The 23,047-nt window shown below is 42.6% G+C and overlaps 1 long non-coding RNA gene across 1 annotated transcript; it reads right to left on the bottom strand.

Moving 5' to 3' along the window:
* Positions 1-12,098: 12,098 nt before the first annotated feature.
* Positions 12,099-17,324, bottom strand: LOC125543535. The gene is made up of 3 exons (XR_007298556.1): positions 14,039-17,324; positions 13,505-13,595; positions 12,099-12,806 (listed from the first exon to the last, which is right to left on the bottom strand). It is a non-coding gene; the product is annotated as an uncharacterized LOC125543535 (long non-coding RNA).
* Positions 17,325-23,047: the final 5,723 nt, after the last annotated feature.

Below are 23,047 nucleotides of genomic sequence, written 5' to 3'. Positions count from 1 at the left end.
CACCTCAATCATGCTGGGCGCTCAAAGACAAGTCCAATAGTACACATCTGATGAAGCCAAAAGCATCAAGGTGCATTATCCAGCACCGGCGTCTGCGTTCATCTGATAAATATATCAGGTGATATCCATCCAAATTTATTTTATTAATAAATATTGTTTTTATTAAAAAACAATTACTTGGTTTGTGATAATTTATTTTATTAATAAATATTTTTTTATTAAAGAACAATTACTTGGTTTGTAGCCAAGAGTGTTGGATACTTCGGCAGGTAGCCAAGAGTGGCGAGGATATCCTCATCAACAATACGGTAGAGCACCATTGGGTGGAAAACAACAATACAGTATTGACAGTCTTCGAGACCTTCGCCTCAAATAATAGGCGCAAACGAAACATTCCGCAGCCTTGCTGAAGTCTGCCACGTTACAACAATAAATCCATGGAACGACATGGCCATAGCCTTCAATGCCAGTGACGAACCTCAATTCCGAACAGCCCGAGCACCAGCCGCTTTGGTCCTTAGTCCAATTATGGACGACTTCCGGCTTGCTAAAGTGCTCATGGACGGTGGCAGCAGATTAAACCTCATCTGCAGGAAACTCTTAGAAAAATGGAAATAGACAAGAGCCTCATTGAGCAAAGCAGCACGACCTTCACAGGAATCATCCCTAGCCGGGAGGCACGATGTGCAGGAAAAATCACACTAGATGTGGTATTCAGCACGCCGGAGAATTATAGGTCCAAAGAAATCACATTCCAAGTGGCCCCGTTCAGTAGCGGATACCACGCCCTTTTAGGGTGGGATGCATTCACGATCTTCCAAGCTATACCCCATTACGGGTACATGAAGCTCAAAATGCCCGGGCACAATGGAATCATCACTCTAGCTAGTGATCCGGACATAGCACTCCGCGCCGAAAATAAAACTGCCGCACTAGCCCTCGAGGCGTTATCCGAAGCCCTCGTGGCCGAAGAACTAACTGTGTTGCGCTCCACGGTGGACAGGGATGACGTGATACTCGACAAAAGACCCAAGTCCACCTCTTCTAAACCAGCGGACAAAATAGTCAAATTCCAGGTCCACCCAACGGACCCTACCAAAACAGCATCCATCGAGGCACAACTGAACCCCACAACAGACACCGCACTGCGGGAGTTCTTGCGCGAGAATTGGGACATCTTCGCCTGGCATCCTTCGGACATGCCAGGAATCCCACGCAGGCTGGCCGAGCATAGACTTAACATCCTAAAGGGGTTCAAGCCGGTCAAGTAGACTCTTCGGCGTTTCTCTGAGCCTAAGCGACAAGCCATGGGAGAAGAGCTAGCCAAGTTACTCGAGGCCGGATTCATTAGAGAAATAAAACATCCGGACTGGCTAGCAAACCTGGTGATGGTACCAAAAAAGGACAAATCCGGGCGCCTATGTGTCGATTTCAAGGACCTTAACAAGGCTTGCCCCAAGGATCCCTTCCCCCTCCCCCGCATCGATCAAATTATCGATGCTACCACGGGACACGACTCATTGTGCTTCCTCGACGCATACTCCGGATACCATCAAATTAAGATGGCGGAGCCCGATCAAGCCGCAACGGCATTCATCACTACATACGGCCCCTTCTGTTTCAACACGATGCCTTTCGGGCTCAAAAACGCCGGTGCAACCTATCAACACATGATTCAGACATGCCTGGAAACACAAATCGGCAAAACAGTGGAGGCATACATAGACGATGTGGTCATTAAAACAAGACAGGTCGAATCCTTAATAGACGACTTGAGGCTCACATTCGACAACCTCCGAACATATGACATTAAGCTCAATCCGGAAAAATGCGTTTTTGGCGTGCCCGCCGGAAAGCTCTTGGGCTTCATCGTCTCCAATAGAGGAATTGAAGCAAATCCGGCTAAAATCCGAGCTTTGTCACAGTTGGCTATCCCAACAGACCTCAAGGAAATCCAGAAGTTAACTGGATGCATGGCTGCCTTAAGCCGCTTCATCTCCCGATTAGGAGAAAAGGCACTACCTCTTTATCGCCTTCTTAGACGCACCGAACACTTCGAGTGGTTGGATGAGGCCACGGCCGGATTGGAAGAAATAAAGGCCGTATTGGCCACCAACCCAATCTTGGCCGCGCCAAATGCCAGCGAACCAATGATGTTATATATAGCGGCAACACACCAAGTTGTAAGCGCAGTGCTCGTCGTCGAACGAGAGACGGACGGACATAAGTTCCCGCTTCAAAAGCTGGTATACTACGTGTCCACCGTCCTCACTCCATGCAAATCACGGTACCCAGATTACCAAAAGATAGCATACGCGGTCTTCATGGCATCCCGAAAACTACGACACTACTTTCAAGAGTGTTCAATCACGGTGGCCTCCGAAGTACCACTCAACGACATAATAAATAATCACGATGCCACGGGCCGGATTGCTAAATGGGCTATCGAGCTCCTCCCGTTCGACATAACATATAAACCACAGCGAGCCATTAAGTCGCAGGTACTGGCTGATTTCGTCGCCGAATGGATGGAAGCCGAACTCCCTAAAGAGTACAGCGGGTACTAAAATTGGATCATGCACTTTCATGGCTCTAAGATGATGGCTGGTCTGGGGGCAAGCGTCGTCCTGACATCCCCCACCGGAGATACAGTCCAGTACGTACTCCAAATATTATACATAGACTCCAACAATGCAGCAGAATATGAGGCCCTGTTGCATGGTCTCCGGATGGCAGTCTCCATAGGCATTCAACGCCTTGAGGTGCGGGGGGATTCGAACCTCGCAATATCTCAAATAAATGGGGACTTTGACGCCAAGGACCCAAAATGGCGGCTTACCGCAACGCCATCCTCAAAATGTCAGCTCGGTTCATGGGCCTCGAATTCCACCATGTGGTCCGAGAAAACAATCAAGTGGCGGATATCCTCGCCCGCATCGGCGCTAAACATGACCCTATCCCACCTAATATCTTCTTGGAAAGGTTGTTTAAGCCATCCGTGGTGTGGGATAGGGAGTCCGGCAGTAACAGTCCGGATCCGGCCACAACACCAGACCCCGAACACTCTGACGTAATCGAAGGCTCTACCACCGAAATAACACCTTCGGCCCACGTGATTATGGCCGTCATCGCCCCGTGGACAGAACCCTTCTTGGCTTATCTAACTAGGCAAGAACTCCCTGATGACCCAAACGAGGCACGCTGCATTGTGCGGCGGTCTAAAGCCTACAAGGTCCACGAGGGAGAGCTTTATAAGAAAAGTGCTACCGAAGTCCTTCAAAGGTGCATCTCCGAAGAGGAAGGACGGCAACTTTTGGCAGAAATTCATGCTGGACTTGGCGGCCACCACGCTGCAGCTCGGGCCCTTGTAAACAAGGCCTTCCATACAGGTTTTTACTGGCCGACAGCCCGAGCGGACGCACAGGACCCCATTCAACGTTGCGTCGGTTGCCAGCTTTTTGCAAACCAAAGCCATATGCCGCCTACCGCTCTCAAAACAATCCCCATTACTTGGCCCTTTGCGGTCTGGGGGCTTGATATGGTTGGACCCCTTAAAGGGGGAAGCCATAAGAAAAAATACCTCTTGGTTATGGTGGATAAATTCACCAAATGGATAGAGGCCAAACCAGTTAAAACGGCCGAGTCCGGACCAGTGATAGACTTCATATCCGGGGTTGTACACCGTTACGGTGTTCCCCACAGCATCATCATCGATAACAGCTCGAACTTTATAGCCGACGATGTAAAAACTTGGTGCAGCAAAATAGGCATTAAGCTCGATTACGCCTCTGTCTATCACCCGCAAACTAACGGTCAAGTCGAGCGAGCAAATGGTCTTATCATGAGCGGCATTAAACCCAGATTAGTGCAATCCTTGAAGGAATCAGATACGCACTGGGTGGAGGAGCTTGACTCCGTACTATGGGGGCTGCGGACCACACCGAATCGCACTACCGGATACACACCGTTCTTCATGGTGTACGGCGCAGAGGCGGTATTGCCCTGCGACATTATTCATGATTCACCTCGAGTGCGCATGTACGAAGAGAAATAAGCCGAGTTTGATCGGCAGGATAGTTTGGACTCCCTGGAGGAGGAGCGTGACGTGGCAAAAGCCCGCTCTGCATTCTATCAGAAACAGGCTCGACGGTATCAAAGCAGAGAAGTATGGGCCAGAACTTATAACGTTGGCGAACTCGTTCTACGCCTACCGAAGAAGAAAAAGGACAAGTTCAAGCCCAAATGGGAAGGTCCCTTCGTCATCGACAAAGTTCTGACCGGTGGAGCGTACCGTTTGCGGGATGCATCGGACAATCGACTCGAGCCAAACCCATGGAACGCAGCCAGACTCCGAAGGTTCTACGCCTAGCGCCGGACTTTGTGTTCGTCCCCTTACCTCCATCAATTTTTTTACATCCGTTATCTATCTTTTCTTTCTTTCTTTCTTCCCTTTTTCTTCACGGCCTTAAAAGGTTAAAATGTGTCTTGACTGCACAATCTTGACACACTAAGCGTGCTTATTATACCTGGGGGCTTCCTATACAGAAGCTTAATATAACTATGTTCCGGGCTCTATGCCCCCGCACATGTGTTACTTTTCCACATGTGCATTTTCTTCGCCATTATATGCATCGATATGACTTAAGTTTTGGCCAAGTTGGGTTGCCTGGCTCTTGTGTTTATGCCCTACGTTCCCGTTAATTCGGCTAGAGCATAAGGGGAGCACCTCTACGATTGTTACTACTGGGTCAGCTGGATGTGTACCTCAGACTGGGTGAAGCCGAAAGCTAGAGTTCTTAAGGGAATATTCGGTCGGTGGACAAAAGACGGCTTTTATTTATTGTAATACATGCCACCAGATGTCTATATCCCGCGCCTCTTTTTGCAGTTCGGACATGCACATTAATGCATGCGTACCCAGGGAAAGGAACCCTTAACGGAACTATTCTCCCTGGAAGATGTTTCTTACTATCCATGTAATATAACATAGCTAGTTGGGTACTTGTCTGTTCAAGCACTTATGACCCCTACGCCTGGTTTCCATGCATACCCCGGTTTTTACATAACCGAGCAGGTATTCGGATACACTCCGGACTGTCGGGTCCGAAGGTTGAAGCGAAAAGGTCCGCCATGACAAATGATTTACAATCCGGCTAGAGACAATATATGTCAATTGAAGTACACAGTCACTTAGACTGACTATATTCTTCTTCTATACCATCCAACAGACTGTCTAGCCTACAATCCTGTTGGGAATACTTTGCGGCTAATTTAACCTGGTCATACACCAAATTGAAAGGGATCTCTTTCCCATATGACCCCACAGGTCCGACCTCGGCCATGTGGTTCGGGTTTGCCTTGGTATATCGCGTCTTCACCATGGCCCAGGCTTCCCTTGCACCTTGTCGGCAGGCTGATATCTTCCATAATCGGAAGCGCCGCCGCGCTCCCTTGAGCATCTCTACAAGCTCCCCATGCCTCCTGGCAGGGAGGCGGATGGCCACAAGGCTTGGGCAATGCCCTGCATCACCTGCCTAACTTGTTCGTGCAGTTATGAGAGCTCTGGCAGAAGATCACCCACCGACCCGGGCATCTCCTCTGCGGGACGACCCGTCAGCATACCTATAGATATAACTCTGTTAGCCAATTTCTTCGCCGAACTCTATGAAAGTTCGTTCAAGCACTTACTAAAAATGCCGCGTCGAAGCCTCTTATTCTCCTTTACGGAGTCAGCAAGCTGGGCCCGAACATCGTTCAGTTCAACGCCCAGCCGGGTATTGGCATCTTGGAGATCGTTTCTCTCCTGCCTAACCTACGTAAGCACGCGCTCACCAGCCTTTAGCAGTCGTTGAGCATGTTGCTCATCCCCTCGTGCGACCTCCGGATTCACTCCGGGATCATCTGCAGAATCTACTGTTAGATTTGCATGCATGCCGAACACGAACTGGTACATGTCATTCTTTTAGATAACAAGTGTTACCAGATGGGGCCTTTTCGGACTCCTTCATTGCGGCAACCGGGGCCCGTAGCTGGGCTTTGCACTCCTCCAGCTCTTGAGACAATTGGGAATTCTTCCCCGTAAGAACCTACACAAACAATGATCCTTAAATCAGTTGTGCCAACTGTTTCAAGTCTCAGGGGCTACTGATATACATAATTATTAGATTTTCTTACCCGTATATCCTTCACATACTGGTCCATGGCTCGGGCAAGACCATTTTGAGCAGCTCGGATATACGCATCTCCTGAGTTGAAGGCATCGAACGCCTCTTGAGAGAAACAAGCGTCGCGGAGTATGGCCCGGCGACGCATGTGATTCATGGCGCTCTCCACTTCGGAATGTGTAGCGGACAGCCTATCCGCATCCTCTATAGGAGGAACATCCGATGTTGGCCCCACGTTAGCATCTGCGTCTAAGTCCGGCTCTGGAGCCTGGCTGGTGGAAGCTTGGCCAGCAGGCTCTCCGGATATGGTCCGGCGAGCGTTTTTCCTGTCAGGAACCATGGATGTTATTATATTTTAAAAGACAACAACCATGGAGCGGGGTTCTTTTTCATACCTTTGCGACGGCGTCTCAGTCCTGACCGCCTTCCTTTTAAGCCTACCCGGCAACGGTGCTTCTTGTTGGTGAGTCACCGCGGGTTCGGCATGGCGTCCCGAGGGCCTTCCCTATAAGACACCATATGTGTGCGGTAGGTGAAGTGCGAAAATAAAATAGGGGAATCCTTCTCGGAAGTTGGGACTTCGGTTTTACTTACGTGCGAGGCAGGGAGCAGTCCGGGATAATCGGCTATGATGGCCACCAAGGCACCATTGTAGCTTAACTGATAGAACGTCCTGTCGATGAGCTCCACAAATGTGTCCGGATCTTCTTCGAGTCCGGGGTCGAGGGCCCGGTCAGGGTCCTCTAGTTGTGGAGGCGGGCTATGGATCTCCCTTACGGCTTTTCGCACTTCCTGCTATGAAATAGCAAGGTAAATACTCATGACGAAGAATGCGGGAAGGTCTGGAGTAGAAAGTAGGAGCTCACCCAGATTGGGGGGTTGTACATGGAGAACCTATCCCGTGGCTTGATGCGGATGAACTCCTCTTCCTCTCCCTTATATAGATCGAACAGTATTTTCGTTAGGGCAGCGGCGGAGTCCGGTCCCTTACGACCGCAATGGGTGGCATCGTCTTCTCCATTGAAGTGCCACATGGGTTGTCCCTGATATTGAAGTGGCTGCAACCCCCGCATTATACATACTGACATAACCTCGATTATTGTCAATCCTGATTTGGCCAGCGTCTTTATCCGGCCCATCAGGTAAAGGACCTCTCTGTCATCTTCCTCCTGGGGGTCCCGAGGGCGCCAGCTGTGGCGTTTCTTCAGAGGGGCGTTACTGAATTCAGGAAGGCCCATCCGAATAGGATCCGGAAGAGGGACGTCCTCCATATAAAACCACTCCGAAGGCCAGTCTTTGGATGTCTTCTTCGGAGTATCGGACAGGTATCCGGTCCCGGCGATGCGCCATATCTCGGCTCCGCCCACTTGATATAGTGACCCCTCCTGTGTACGGGGTACGAGGCAGAATAGCCTATTCCATAGCTCGAAATGAGCTTCGCAGCCCAAAAACAGCTCGCAAAAGGCGACGTAACCAACGTTGTGTAATATGAAGGTGGGAGTAAAGTTATGTAGCCGGAGGCCATAGAACTCCAGGAGCCCGCAGAGGAATGGATGGATTAGAAATCCAAGCCCCCTTAGTAAGTAAGGGACAAGGCATACCCGCTCCCCCGTGGATGGGTTGGAAAAGCTCTCCGCTTGCTCCCCACCATTGTAAGTGGCAAGTCTGGCTCGAACGGAGACCATATACGCTGGCGGGAGAAACCCCTGGGTTTGTAGCTCTACTAATTGACTATGGGGGACGGAACACTTCTTCCAATCACTTGGCTTAGGGCTACGGGAGCGAGAGGAGGAGCTGTGATGGCCGGCCATGATGGGATGGACTTTTTCCGGGTGCGCTACGATGGATGCTCGCTGTGGGAAGATGGTGTGATCTGGATCTGAGGATCCCCGTCTCTTTAGATAGACGATTTACTCGCATGGTTAGGGTGGCAAGTGTAAATATGCCCCGACTTCTTGCATTCACTCGACATGTGGAGGATAGCCATTATTAGGCACATAAGCCAAGGAGTGCAACATTCATGGGAAGCCGGGCACTGCTCGACAGGTATTCGGAATTTGGAAAAGAACCCTCCTTGCAATGCCGAAGACAATCTGCGCGTCGGACTCATCGTCATTGAAGCCTGGTTCGGGGGCTACTGAGGGAGTCCTAGATTAGGGGGTCCTCGGACAACCGGACTATATTCTTTGGCCGGACTGTTGGACTATGAAGATACAACATTGAAGACTTCGTCCCGTGTCCGGGTGGGACTCTCCTTTGCGTGGAAGGCAAGCTTGGCAATTCGGATATGTAGATCTCCTCCCTTGTAACCGACTCTATGTAACCCTAGCCCCCTCCGATGTCTATATAAACCGGAGGGTTTAGTCCATAGGACAAGAACAATCAGAATCATAGGCTAGCTTCTAGGGTTTAGCCTCTACGATCTCGTGGTAGATCAACTCTTGTAATACTCATATCATCAAGATCAATCAAGCAGGACGTAGGGTATTACCTCCATCGAGAGGGCCCGAACCAGGGTAAACATTGTGTCCCCTGCCTCCTGTTACCATCCGCCTTAGACGCACATTTCGGGACCCCCTACCCGAGATCCGTCGTTTTTGACACTGACAGTCGTATCAACGGATTTAGATGGTGCCCTATTTAACGTGAATGCGGCCGTATCTAAAGCATACCCTGATGACCCACAAGTATAGGGGATCTATCATAGTCCTTTCGATAAGTAAGAGTGTCGAACCCAATGAGGAGCAGAAGGAAATGACAAGCGGTTTTCAGTAAGGTATTCTCTGCAAGCACTGAAATTATCGGTAACAGATAGTTTTGTGATAAGGTAATTTGTAACGGGTAACAAGTAACAAAGGTAAGTAAGGTGCAGCAAGATGGCCCAATCCTTTTTGTAGCAAAGGACAAGCCTGGACAAACTCTTATATAAAGGAAAGCGCTCCCGAGGACACATGGGAATTATCGTCAAGCTAGTTTCCATCACGCTCATATGATTCGCGTTCGTTACTTTGATAATTTGATATGTGGGTGGACCGGTGCTTGGCTACTGCCCTTCCTTGGACAAGCATCCCACTTATGATTATCCCCTCTTGCAAGCATCTGCAACTACAAAAGAAGTATTAAGGTAAACCTAACCATAGCATGAAACATATGGATCCAAATTAGCCCCTTACGAAGCAACGCATAAACTAGGGTTTAAGCTTCTGTCACTCTAGCAACCCATCATCTACTTATTACTTCCCAATGCCTTCCCCTAGGCCCAAACAATGGTGAATTGGCAAGTAGTCGATGTTCACATGACACCACTAGAGGAGAGACAACATACATCTCATCAAAATATCGAACGAATACCAAATTCACATGACTACTTATAGCAAGACTTCTCCCATGTCCTCAGGAACAAACGTAACTACTCACAAATCCTATTCATGCTCATAATCAGAGGGGTATTAATATGCATAAAGGATCTGAACATATGATCTTCCATCAAATAAACCAACTAGCATCAACTACAAGGAGTAATCAACACTAGTAGCAACCCACAGGTACCAATTTGAGGTTTTGAGACAAAGATTGGATACAAGAGATGAACTAGGGTTTGAGATGAGATGGTGCTGGTGAAGATGTTGATGGAGATTGACCCCCTCCCGATGAGAGGATCTATGGTGATGACGATGGTGATAATTTCCCCCTCCCAGAGGGATGCTTCCCTGGCAGAATAGCTTCGCCGGAGCCCTAGATTGGTTCCGCCAAGGTTCCGCCTCGTGGCGGCGGTGCTTCGTCCCAAAAGCTTGCTTATGATTTTTTCCAGGGCGAAAGACTTCATATAGCCAAAATGGGCACCGGAGGCCTGCCAAGGGGCCCACAAGACAGGGGCACGCCCAGGGCGGTGGGGCGCACCCCCCACCCTCGTGGATGGTGGGTGGCCCCCCTCTGGTGCTTTCTTCGCCAAATATTTTTTATATATTCTAAAACTGACTTCCGTGGAGTTTCAGGACATTTGAAATTGTGCATAATAGGTCTCTAATATTTGCTCTTTTTCCAGCCCAGAATTCCAGCTGCCGGCATTCTCCCTCTTCATGTAATCCTTATAAAATAACAGAGAATAGGCATAAGTATTATGACATAATGTGTAATAACAGCCCATAATGCAATAAATATCGATATAAAAGCATGATGCAAAATGGACGTATCAACTCCCCCAAGCTTAGACCTCGCTTGTCCTCAAGCGGAAGCCGATATCGAATGTTCACATGTTTAGAGATAGAGGTGTCGATAAAATAAAATACGGACATGAGGGCATCATGATCATTCTTAGAACAGCAACGTATATATATATTGTCATATGATTTCTTATGCTAAAGTAACAATTCATTCACAATTTCAAGTATGAATCACAAACTTCATTGAAAACTAACAAACTATAATCTCAGTCATTGAAGCAATTGCAATTTATCATAACATCGAAAACAGTCAATATAAGAACTTTTCAGGAAGTCCACATACTCAACTATCATTTAGTCTTTCACAATTACTAACACTCACGCAATACTTATGGGTATAAAGTTTTAATCGGACACAGAGAAAGATAGGGGCTTATAGTTTTGCCTCCCAACCTTTTACCTCAAGGGTAATGTCAACAATAATAGTTTATGAAAACCCACATCCAATTAGCTATATATATATATCAGTATTTTTCCAACACACAGTGCTTGCCAAAGGATAAAATGTAAAAAGAAAAGGTGAAGATCAGCGTGACTCTTGTATGAAGTATAGGACAAAAAATAAAAGGTAGGCCCTTTGTAGAGGGAAGCATAGGTTATCATGTGTTTTTATGGTTGGATGCACGAAATCTTAATACAAAAGAACATCAGTTTATATTGCCACTTGTGATATGGACCTTTATTATGCAGTGCGTCGCTTTTATTTCTTCCACAACACAAGATTGTATAAAGTTTATTTTCTCCACACTAATAAATCATACATATTTCGAGAGCAATTTTTTCCTTGCAACAATGACAACTTACTTGAAGGATCTTACTCAATCCATATGTAGATATGGTGGACTCTCATGGCAAAACTGGGTTTAAGGATATTTGGAAGCACAAGTAGTATCTCTACTTGGTGCAAAGAATTTGGCTAGAATAAGGGAGAAAGGCAGGCTCAACATGTTGGATGATCCATGATAATATAATTTATTTCGGACGTAAGAAAACATAACCCATTACGTTGTCTTCCTTGTCTAACATCAACCTTTTAGCATGTCATATTTTAATGAGTGCTCACAATCATAAAAGATGTCCAAGATAGTATATTTATATGTGAAAACCTCTCTCTCTTTATTACTTCCTACTAATTGCAACAATGATCAAAACTATGTTTGTCAACTCTCAACAACTTTTATTCATCATACTCTTTTATATGTGAAATCATTACTCTCCATAAGATGATAACCAAGCCCTTGACTCAAAACTAATCTTTAGCCAACCCGTGCATTGCACAGGCTAGTTTATTGTTGCACAACACTAAAATTTTAGAAGTATTACCAATTGATTATCACATGGGTATGTATGCTTTTACTAAAAATGACCATATGATAAAGAGGATCAAATCCTTTGGTTCAGTTATTGGTGATACGCTTTACATGTAACTCCATACTGAGAATGCATGTTATAATTTTTCATGGTAATCCATATGAAAAACAGAGTTAAAGAGTTTAGGTTAGGTAATTATTAGACACTTCACATGTGTTCATGGGCTCTACCATTTTTTGTGCTGGATCTTTCAATTTGTATGCATATTCCACTGGTTCTCAATCTTTTACTGTTGTACTATTAGATTCTTATTTTGGGTGTCTTGCTAATAGTAGTTAGGATTTCTATAAGATGTCATTTGTATGATGAGAAATAAAAAGAAATATCGAGTTCGCGTGGCAGAAGCAACTACTTTCGAACTAATAGAAAGAAACGCAACGGCTGGAGTGGGGGAGTCAGAGTCGAGAAGAGGACTCCTTGTTTGTTTCTCTCATGCAAAACCGTGCATGAGACATTCATCTCGGTCTAAATTTTTTTAAACCAAACTTCTTTATTATTTGTATGACATGCATATGAATAAACGCATGTGAGCTGTGTGAGATATAAGTCTTGGTCTGTTATTTTTGGCAAAACGAAAAGGAAAAATTGTGCATACTACTCTGTAATGTTATAATAAGTGATGTTCTGGCCGAGAAAGAAATTGCTTCTTCTCCCTTTTGAAGACTACTTTTTTCATTAAAATACAACTTTGATTATAAGACCATTCCACAAGCACACTGAATAGATAGGTGTTAAAGAAGCAAACCACGTCGCTTCAACTTGAATCAGATGACATGTTTGAATATACCCACGGTTATACACCTCAGAAGCTATATCTCTAGTCGACATGACAACTTCTTGTCTATTTTTACATTTATAAGGATTTTTCAAAATAATGTGCATTCAGGTGACATTAGACTTATAGCACCATTTCCTGTATTAGGTATAAGCTACCGCTCTTGCCAATTCTTAGCACAAATCAAATTGATGTGTTATGTATTCCTAATGAAATGAACACGGGGAATAAATATGGAGTCTTTTCCTTCCAATCTACGTAGTGAGTTGTGATCTGAAAAGTTGAGCAATAACACATTATTATAGATTATAGTATTTCAAAGAATATAAATTTTTGAACCTATTTTTATTATAGAATATAAATATTTTACTTGCAAAAAAAGAATATAAATATTTGAAACTATTTTGATTTCTTTTTTTCATCTCCCATGGATGAATTAAGAAATATATATAGATAATTTACAAATCCAGTCATTCTAATCATGGATTCTTGCTAATGAAGTACAATATCTGAGGGAAAGATGTTCTTCCAAAGTGTACAACACTGTTACAAATACATATTGAGAGTGAAATATTAAAATTATAGGTGCATAATCTTACAGATTCAATTCTGAAAGTCATTTCGAATGCCAAATCTTCAGTAGCAACAACGATAATCACTTGTATACTAAGAATACAGATTCAGTCGCAACAACAATAATCATTTGTAAACTGAGAATACAGATATCGGGAGTCAATGGTTGTTGCTTGTAAGACTATACAGATATAGTAACATGCTGAAAGAGTAAGCTATTGGCAACAAATGTTCAAGGTTCTCATGCTCGTAGGCTTTCTTATAGTTTCGGTGTAACGGTATTAAGTATCCACACATCACTGCTAATTCACTATCAATTGTTGGGATCAAAATTTATGAAATTACTAATCATATAATCAAAATTTGATCCATAAAACTATATCACAGCAGCATGGTACCTGGTATTTATCTGTTCTGCTAGGCCTTTAGAAAACCTGAATCTCCGAACATTGTTTCTGTCGATAGATGTAATCTAGAACAAAATACATTCTGCAATAAAAAAGAAAGTTATGTGAGGTGTTATTAAGTGATATTTCACCAGTTGCTCTCAAATTCCTATTGCTTCATATAGCATGACTATACTAAAAGTTGTCAAGGCATGAAGATTTAATTATGCATTGATGCAATTGTAACAGCAAGAAGATAGCACAGTACAGAGGAAACATCAAATCCAAGATCTAGCTTGATTGGTTCAACAAACATTTGTATGGGAAATACACGTATGATGCTGTGTATAGTAAGAACTATACTTATGTGTATTAGATAGAGTGGCCAGCTAATATGGTAGTTATTTATTCAAACGCAAAGAATATATTAACAACTTATTCTCTATATTCAACTATAATGATGCCACATATTAGAGGCCAAATGAAGTTCTCACGTAGCACAATAAGTTCTCTTATCCATGCGGCATCAGTTCAAGAACATTTTACCTTTAGTGTAAGATGGATATTGCCCTCCAAAAATCAAACACCTTCAATCTCAACATGCAAACCTGAAGGCTTCTAGTAAAACTCAGGCATTCATACCAAGAGAGAGAGAGAAACATTATGTCATGCCCCAAAATAATAGTATTATGTATGAAAAAAGCATAACTGATTGCAAAAAATGATTTACTAATACTATGATTACTTGTTCGCACCCCTGCACCATCTCCTAAAAAGTGCTATTTTATTTATTTAGTACATATAGAAGGCAAAAGCACTCCAGATAGAACTACCAGTACTAAGAAAATGAGATTGGCCATTGGACTTCCAATCATAGTATTTTATAGGATCCACACTAATAAAAATCTAGAGTAAATGTTTTCATTGTCTTTGATTGATCACAAACAGATTTCTGCTAGCTCCACAAAGACAAAGAAGATCATGCATGTAATCCAATGGAAACTATTAAAGAAGCATGTGAACAGACCAGGGAAACATCAAAGCACAACAATATTGATTAGTTGTTCTTTCCAGTACACTTTTACCAATGACGTGTTGTGAATTAATACTAACAAATAGTAAATATGATAGTACTAACACTGAAATTTTCAGACTGAACACATGCATTATGTAGCAGACGGACATTTCTAATCCTGAAGCAAAAAAGAAGATGGCATATAAAATTATAAAATTAATCTTAAAGAAAAACATCATGACGCACATTCTTTAGTTTCATTCTTGAGATTGCAATTCTGCATTACAGGCATTTTCTCAATTACAATAGTACAAAATCCACCTCCGATGTTGTTATTAGAACAGAAAAAGTCATCAGCAGTTAAAAGGTTAGCTTGCAAACCAAAATAACAAATAAAAAATGGAAAGATTATTTAGACACCAATGTTAAGTAGTCAGGCAATAACGAATTCATATAAGACATTCACTTCGAGGGTTTCACTTACATATTTGATGTATCAGAATAGAAGCGACCAGACCAATACCTCTATGTGTACTGAAACAACGATATAAAATAGGATGAAGATGTGCTCCCATCCATGTTCTGCAAGGAAATACAAAGCAACAGTTTCCGTGTTTGTATAAAACGCTAGTCTAGCATCTTGGCTTCACACGTCAGGCTTGTTAGCAAATATATGGATACAAAACTAAAAGATTCATTTAGAAACACCGGAGGATATTAATCCACTATTTTATAAGAAAACGGCAAAAAAGTACAAAACCGAGGAAGGGATCTATCTAGTCGCCCAGGCTAGCAATGTCCACCCTTGTCAATGACGCCTTCAGATAGATCTGCAATGAGAGATGATGATGCAATTCCTTTGGACAGATGTGCAGTGCGAGATCAATATTGTAACAGCATCATCAGCACGTTGTATTGTATGTATGAAGTTTCTTTCGAGGAGTGATGCCGGCTGGGAACAACGACATCACGATAAGAGGGATGCTTTTTAGGCGATGGAAATTAAGATTGCAATAGCAGGCAGATGATTGTGCTCTGTAGGCTCAGTTCATCGAGGGCTGAAAGTAGCTAATTTATAAGGAGCCTGCGATCAAATATCATTTTTCCTATTTTTTGTTGTCGAGACATACAGAGAGAGATGACGATCATTTTTTCCCCAATAGGGCAAAATAGGAGAATCAAGGGGAGGATGCCTCAAGGAAAACATGAGAGACCAAGGAGAGGACGACTCGTCACACGTGGCATATGAGAGCATCTCATGCTTCATCCGAGTGCTACAGGTAAATTATATATTAACTTCCTAAGTAAAATCGTGTAGGTTGGGTTATTTTTCCACTTCAAGAGTTATCTAAATCGTTTGGTTAACATATTCCAATTACATAGATTAATTTGATAGTTTGAACGACGTGGATAAATGAGGAAGCACTAATTAAAGAAGTCTCTAATTAGAATAGTAAAAATTACAAAGCATTTCGATAGAATGTTAAAATATTCAGTAGACCATTAGTGATTTTCAAAAAGTCAACACACTGTCATCTTCAAATTTCCCTCTCTAACGACCCCTTAGAAGAACTATCCTACATAACATTGCATCCTAGCATGCGAATTCGTGAATGAAAAAGAAGTTACTTCAGTCGTAACAGCAACTAAGCACTAAAAGGGCTAGCAGAGCACTAAACTTAACATCGTAAGAATGATGAAGATACTTACATGTAGTTTCTCTCAAGCTGCAAAAATATTACACAAAATAGTATGAATTGATCATACTTGGAAAAATATTACACATAACAATGACCATGGTTAGCAGCAAAAAATCTTAAGTGGAGTGCAGTACTTGCATAGTTGCATATAGAGTACAGTTAGGGAAATAACAAATGATATAAACCATATGTGTGATATAGAAAGAAATGGAGTGTACCTTTAAGGGATAGAGGTTTGCCAAAAAAAATATTATGCATGTACAACTCGTACTTGAAGCTAACTGTGTATGGCCAATAGTTTTAAAATCTGACTACCAGCGGATATAACAATAACAAAAGTGCACAATTTAGTAGTTTAACACATGAAAGAATATTTAAACTCCAAGCATCATACCTCTGTGATAAATTGAACGGATGGAGAATAGAGTAGGGATCCTGGCGCTAGCAGTCCGCTACAGCCCCTTCACTCGTCGTCACATCAACCATTGTGAGACTGACTCAGTAAATTGGCCTAAAATGATTTATGTTGGCATGCTGCATAATCACAACCCAAAATATGTTGTTATTAAAGACCAAAAAAGAAAGGGATTGGGGAGATTCTGGATTGAACTGTGAGTTTGTGATCCTTTTTCAGATCCGTTGATAGAAATCTGAACTTCAAGATGACATTGAAGTAAGACGGAGAAGGATTAGCAAGAGGTGATTGGGTTGTGTGGGCCTTTTATCAGAGCGATTATAGTGTGAGGTACACTTGGGGCCTCACGACCATGGCCTCTAGCATGAGGCGCTCGTCACAGTGCAGGCACCGCAGCACGGCGACGGACGGCAGGGGCGCTGGGAACGCGCAATGCTAGAGCGCACCACCCAGAGCATCATGAAGGAATTGGCGGCGGCGACATCGTCCCATGACGGCGGCGGCATCGTTGCATGACGATGGCGACGACATCGTTGGATGGCGGCAGCGGCAGCGGTGGCCGCAGCGACGGATAGCAGCAGCGGCGTATGGCGGCAGCGGTGGGAGCGGCGGATGGCAGCAGTGGCGGTCGCAACGGCGGATGGCGGCGGCATATAGGTCGAGGAAGCCAAGGAGAACCAGTCCCGGAGCGAGGCTTTTGGTGCAAACGTTCAGGCTGTAATGGGCTGATGGGTCGTTGACCGCGCAACATCATCGGGGGTAATCCGGTGCGGTTGTAAAGTGGTTTCTAAGGGGAGCTACTATCGGGCGCCTGAAGCGCCCGAACCTCTCCCTGGCGCTCGCTACGGCGGCCAGTTGGGCCGGCCCACGAATCGCGCCCAGCAGCGAACACAAAAAGCTCGCGAAAAAAATTCGGACAAAGACATCTCCGGGTCTCGAACACAGAACCTTCCAGTTTACGTACGAGTCCGCTAGCCACACGATCTATCGTCTAGGTAGTGATTAGTAACAGCGGCAAAGGCATAATAAATAATGTCGCTGCGCTATTCTATTTCATAGATTTTTTTTTGGAAAAAGATCGTGACATTGAAATAGTTCATGGATTTTGAAAATTGTTCTTCATTTTGGAGGAAAATTACACAAAACTGAAAAAGTTCGTTGGTTTTCAAAAAAGGTTCATCAAATTTGAAAAAACTTATTGGTTTTGAAAAACGTTCATCAAAATAAAAAAAATGCATTTTCATTTAATGTTCATCAAACTTGAAAAATTGTTCAGCGAATTTAAAAAAAGTTCATCAAATTTGAAAAATGTTCATCGAAATTGAAAAAAAAGGTAATAATTTTTCAAGAAAAGTTCATCAAATTTGAAAAAAGTTCATCAAATTTGGAAAAAGGTTCATCAGATTTGGAAAAAGTTCATCGGATTTGAAAAGTTCATCATATTTGAAATAAGTTCATCAAATTTGAAAAAAGTTCATCAGATTTGGAAAAGAGTTCATCGAATTTGAAAAAAAATTATCGGATTTGAAAAAAGTTCATCGAATTTGAAAAAAGTTCATCGGATTTGAAATAAGTTCATCAAATTCGAAAAAAGTCCATCGGATTTGGAAAAGAGTTCATCGAATTTGAAAAAAATATCGGATTTGGAAAAGAGTTCATCGGATTTGAAAAAAGTTCATCAAATTTGAAAAATGTTCATCGAAATTGAAAAAAAGTTAATAATTTTTCAAGAAAAGTTCATCAAATTTGTAAAAAGTTCATCGAATTTTGAAAAAAACATCGGATTTGAAAAAAGTTCATTGAATTTGAAAAAAGCTTATCGGATTTGGAAAAAGGTCGTCTGATTTGAAAGAAGTTCATCAAATTTGAAAAAAGTTCATCAAAATTGGAAAAAGAGTTCATAGAATTTGAAAAAAGTTCATCGGATTTGGAAAAACGTTCATCAGATTTGAAAAAGGTTCATCAAATTTGGAAAAGAGTTCTTCACATTTGAAAAAAGTTCATTGATTTTTAAGAAAAAAATCATGAATTTCAAGCAAAAACATCAAAGTAGGAAGAACAAAAAAAGGAAAAACAGAAAACAAAAACGAAAAAGGAAAAAAAGGAAAAGAGGAAAGAATAGAATGGAAATAGAGGAAAAAGATTGTAGTTTACATATAAGCAAGTTTTTTTTTTGAGAAACACATATAAGCAAGTTAGCGTGATGGTTAGCGATGCTTTGCTCGACAGGGATGTCGCTGGTTCGATCCTCTGCCGGGACATCTGTTTTTAGCGCTTAGGAAAAAGGAGATGGGCCGGCCCAGCGGGGTAAAAGGGGTGTGCGCCATATACCAATAAGCCTAAAACGGGCGCTACAGGCGCCGTTTAGGAAACGCCGTTTCTAAGTCTATAACAATGAGAAATTATGGACTATATTCTTTTGACAATGGGCCTGTAACGTGGTATGCATTGATATAGTTTGTTCAAACAGTAATTAGATATAGATAGATTTTCTCGTACCAGCGCTTAGGAAAAAGGAGATGGGCCGGCCCAGCGGGGTAAAAGGGGTGTGCGCCATATACCAATAAGCCTAAAACGGGCGCTACATGCGCCATATACCAATAAGCCTAAAACGGGCGTTACAGGCGCCGTTTAGGAGACGCCGTTTCTAAGTCCATAACAATGAGAAATTATGGACTATATTCTTTTGACAATGGGCCTGTAACGTGGTATGCATTGATATAGTTTGTTCAAACAGTAATTAGATATAGATAGATTTTCTCGTACCCTAAAAAAAGATTTTCTATGAGTAGATCTACACCGTAATAAAGTCGGTCCCACCAGATTAACGGCCCTAATTTTCTAATTAACATGGTAATTTCTCGGGAGTCTGTAAGTAGTATAGGTATAGAAAAAAATAGATTTTCTATGAGTAGATCTACACCATAATAACTCGGTCCCACCAGATTAGCGCTTAGGAAAAAGGAGATGGGCCGGCCCAGCGGGGTAAAAGGGGTGTGCGCCATATACCAATAAGCCTAAAACGGGCGCTACAGGCGCCGTTTAGGAAACGCCGTTTCTAAGTCCATAACAATGAGAAATTATGGACTATATTCTTTTGACAATGGGCCTGTAACGTGGTATACATTGATATAGTTTGTTCAAACAGTAATTAGATATAGATAGATTTTCTTGTACCCCAAAAAAAAGATTTTCTATGAGTAGATCTACACCGTAATAAAGTCGGTCCCACCAGATTAACGGCCCTAATTTTCTAATTAACATGGTAATTTCTCGGGAGTTTGTAAGTAGTATAGGTATAGAAAAAAATAGATTTTCTATGAGTAGATCTACACCATAATAACTCGGTCCCACCAGATTAGCGCTTAGGAAAAAGGAGATGGGCCGGCCCAGCGGGGTAAAAGGGGTGTGCGTCATATACCAATAAGCCTAAAACGGGCGCTACAGGCGGCGTTTAGGAAACGCCGTTTCTGAGTCCATAACAATGAGAAATTATGGACTATATTCTTTTGACAATGGGCCTGTAACATGGTATGCATTGATATAGTTTGTTCAAACAGTAATTAGATATAGATAGATTTTCTCGTACCCTAAAAAAAGGATTTTCTATGAGTAGATCTACACCGTAATAAAGTCGGTCCCACCAGATTAACGGCCCTAATTTTCTAATTAACATGGTAATTTCTCGGGAGTCTGTAAGTAGTATAGGTATAGAAAAAAATAGATTTTCTATGAGTAGATCTACACCATAATAACTCGGTCCCACCAGATTAACGGCTCTAATTTTCTAATTAACATGGTAATTTCTCGTGAGTCTGTAATTAGTATAGGTAGGTATAGGTATAGGTATAGATAGATAGATAGATAGATAGATAGATAAATAGCTCACGGACTTGATTACATAGAAGGATCATAAAGCAAAACTCAAAACTAAATCATACTAAAACTTTATTCTACTAGATCAAGACATTACCAAAAGGATCGAACTAAGAAAAATGATAAAGATAAAAGTGTGATGGTGATACGGTACCGGGGCACTCCCCCAAGCTTGGCAGTTGCCAAGGGGAGTGCCCATACCCGATACTCAGTTCTCCTTTGGTGGTAGTGATGATGGAGTTTTTGATGAAGGCTTGTCGTCCATCTTCCAAGGCATAGGCTCACCATAATAGAATGATGATCGAATCTCCGGTATCCTCGAATCTGCAATCAAACTCGTCCTCTCGAATCTATATTCATACTCACAGTTTTGGTTTTGCAGGTCATAGATCTAGGCTTGGAGGTGCTCGATTTTCTCGTGAAGCTTGAAGATGGTCTCCCCAATGTCCTTGGCATCCAGCTTGTGATTGTTGGTGAACTCCGCGATCATCATGTGGTTGGCGTCGAGTCCGCGTTCCACCATCCCCTGGCAATTGAAAGCTTGTTGCTCCATTACTTCGAGTCTTGTCTCCACGCTTCCGGTCCTCCTTGGTCCCTCAACATCGCGGATGTGCAGCACCCCCTCAAGCAACTCAATGGTTTGAGGGTGTTGTAGCACCTCCGTGAGGTAGGGGTTGATGACCCTCTCGAAAAACTTGTCCTTGGGGGCGCTTGAAGACGTCATGGTGATCTAGATCTGTCAGAAAAACAGCTCGAAATAAAGATAGGAGATATTTGCGTGGTACGGTGGTCAAAACCTCCAGGAGATTATATAATGGATTTTTACCAACCAAAAGAAGTATCGTGCAAGAAAACGGAGTCCGGAGGGCACATGAGGTGCCCACGAGGCAGAGGGGCGCGCCCAGGGGGGTACGGCGCGCCCTCCACCCTCGTGGACGCCTCGTGTCCTTTCTGGAGTGCTTCTTATTTTTCTATTTTCTTAAATATTCCAAAACGGAAAATTTGCTATTAGAACTATTTTGGAGTCGGTTTACTTACCGTACCACATACATCTTCCTTTTCAGAGGCTGAAACGTTCTGGAAGGTGTCCCTTATATACTCCTCTGGGGTTACGGTTTCAATAACATTAGTTTCAACATTTATAGGATTACCTGAGATATAATGTTTGATTCTTTGACCGTTCACCATCCTCGGATTTGTGCCTTCGAAGTTGTTGATTTTTATGGCACCGGAATGATAGACCTCCTCGATAACGTAAGGACCTTCCCATTTAGAGAGGAGTTTTCCTGCAAAAAATCTTAAACGAGAGTTTTATAACAATACATAATCACCTACATTAAACTCACGTTTTTGTATCCTTTTGTCATGCCATCTTTTAACTTTTTCTTTAAACAGTTTGGCATTCTCATAAGCCTAGGTTCTCCACTCATCAAGTGAGCTAATGTCAAATAGTCTCTTTTCACCAGCAAGTTTGAAGTCATAGTTGAGCTCTTTAATGGCCCAATATGCCTTATGTTCTAGTTCGAGAGGTAAGTGACATGCTTTTCCATAAACCATTTTATATGGAGACACACCCATAGGATTTTTATATGTAGTTCTATAGGCCCATAATGCATCATCAAGTTTCTTGGACCAATTCTTTTTAGATCTATTAACAGTCTTTTGCAAAATTAATTTAAGCTCTCTATTGCTCAGTTCTACTTGACCACTAGACTGTGGGTGATATGGGGATGCAATTTTATGATTAACATCATACTTTGCAAGCATTTTACGAAAGGCACCATGAGTAAAGTGTGAGCCACCATCAGTCATTAAGTATCTAGGGACTCCAAACCTCGGAAAGATAACTTCTTTAAGCATCTTAATAGAGGTGTTATGATCAGCACTGCTAGTTGAAATAGCTTCTACCCACTTAGTAACGTAATCAACAATAACTAAAATATGTGTATACCCATTAGAGGAAGGAAACGGTCCCATATAATCAAAGCCCCAAATATCAAATGGTTCAATAACAAGTGAGTAATTCATAGGCATTTCTTGACGTCTACTAATATTACCAATTCTTTGACATTCATCACAAGACAAGACAAACTTACGGGCATCCTTGAAGAGAGTAGGCCAATAAAAACCGGATTGCAATACCTTATGTGCAGTTCTATCTCTAGCATGGTGTCCTCCATAAGCCTCGGAGTGACACTTGCGTAGGATCTATTCCTATTCATGCTCAGGCACACAACGTCTAATAACACCATCTACTCATTTATAAAGGTGTGGGTCACCCCAGAAGTAATGTCTTCAATCATAGAAAAACCTTTTATTTTGTTGGTATGTGAAACTAGGTGGTATAAATTTAGCAACAATGTAATTAGCATAATCAACATACCATGGAGCAGTACGAGAAGCATTTATGACAGCTAATTGTTCATCAGAAAAAGCTGTCATCAATAGGTAGTGGGTCATCAAGAACATTATCTAACCTAGATAAGTTGTCTGCAACCGGGTTCTCAGCTCCCTTTCTATCAATAATATGCAAATCAAATTCTTGTAGT

The sequence above is a fragment of the Triticum urartu genome, chromosome 3, assembly GCF_003073215.2.
Source record: "Triticum urartu cultivar G1812 chromosome 3, Tu2.1, whole genome shotgun sequence".
Taxonomy (NCBI): Eukaryota; Viridiplantae; Streptophyta; class Magnoliopsida; order Poales; family Poaceae; genus Triticum; species Triticum urartu.
Note: the sequence above shows the minus strand (reverse complement) of the source record. Positions and strands in the feature narration are given on the sequence as shown.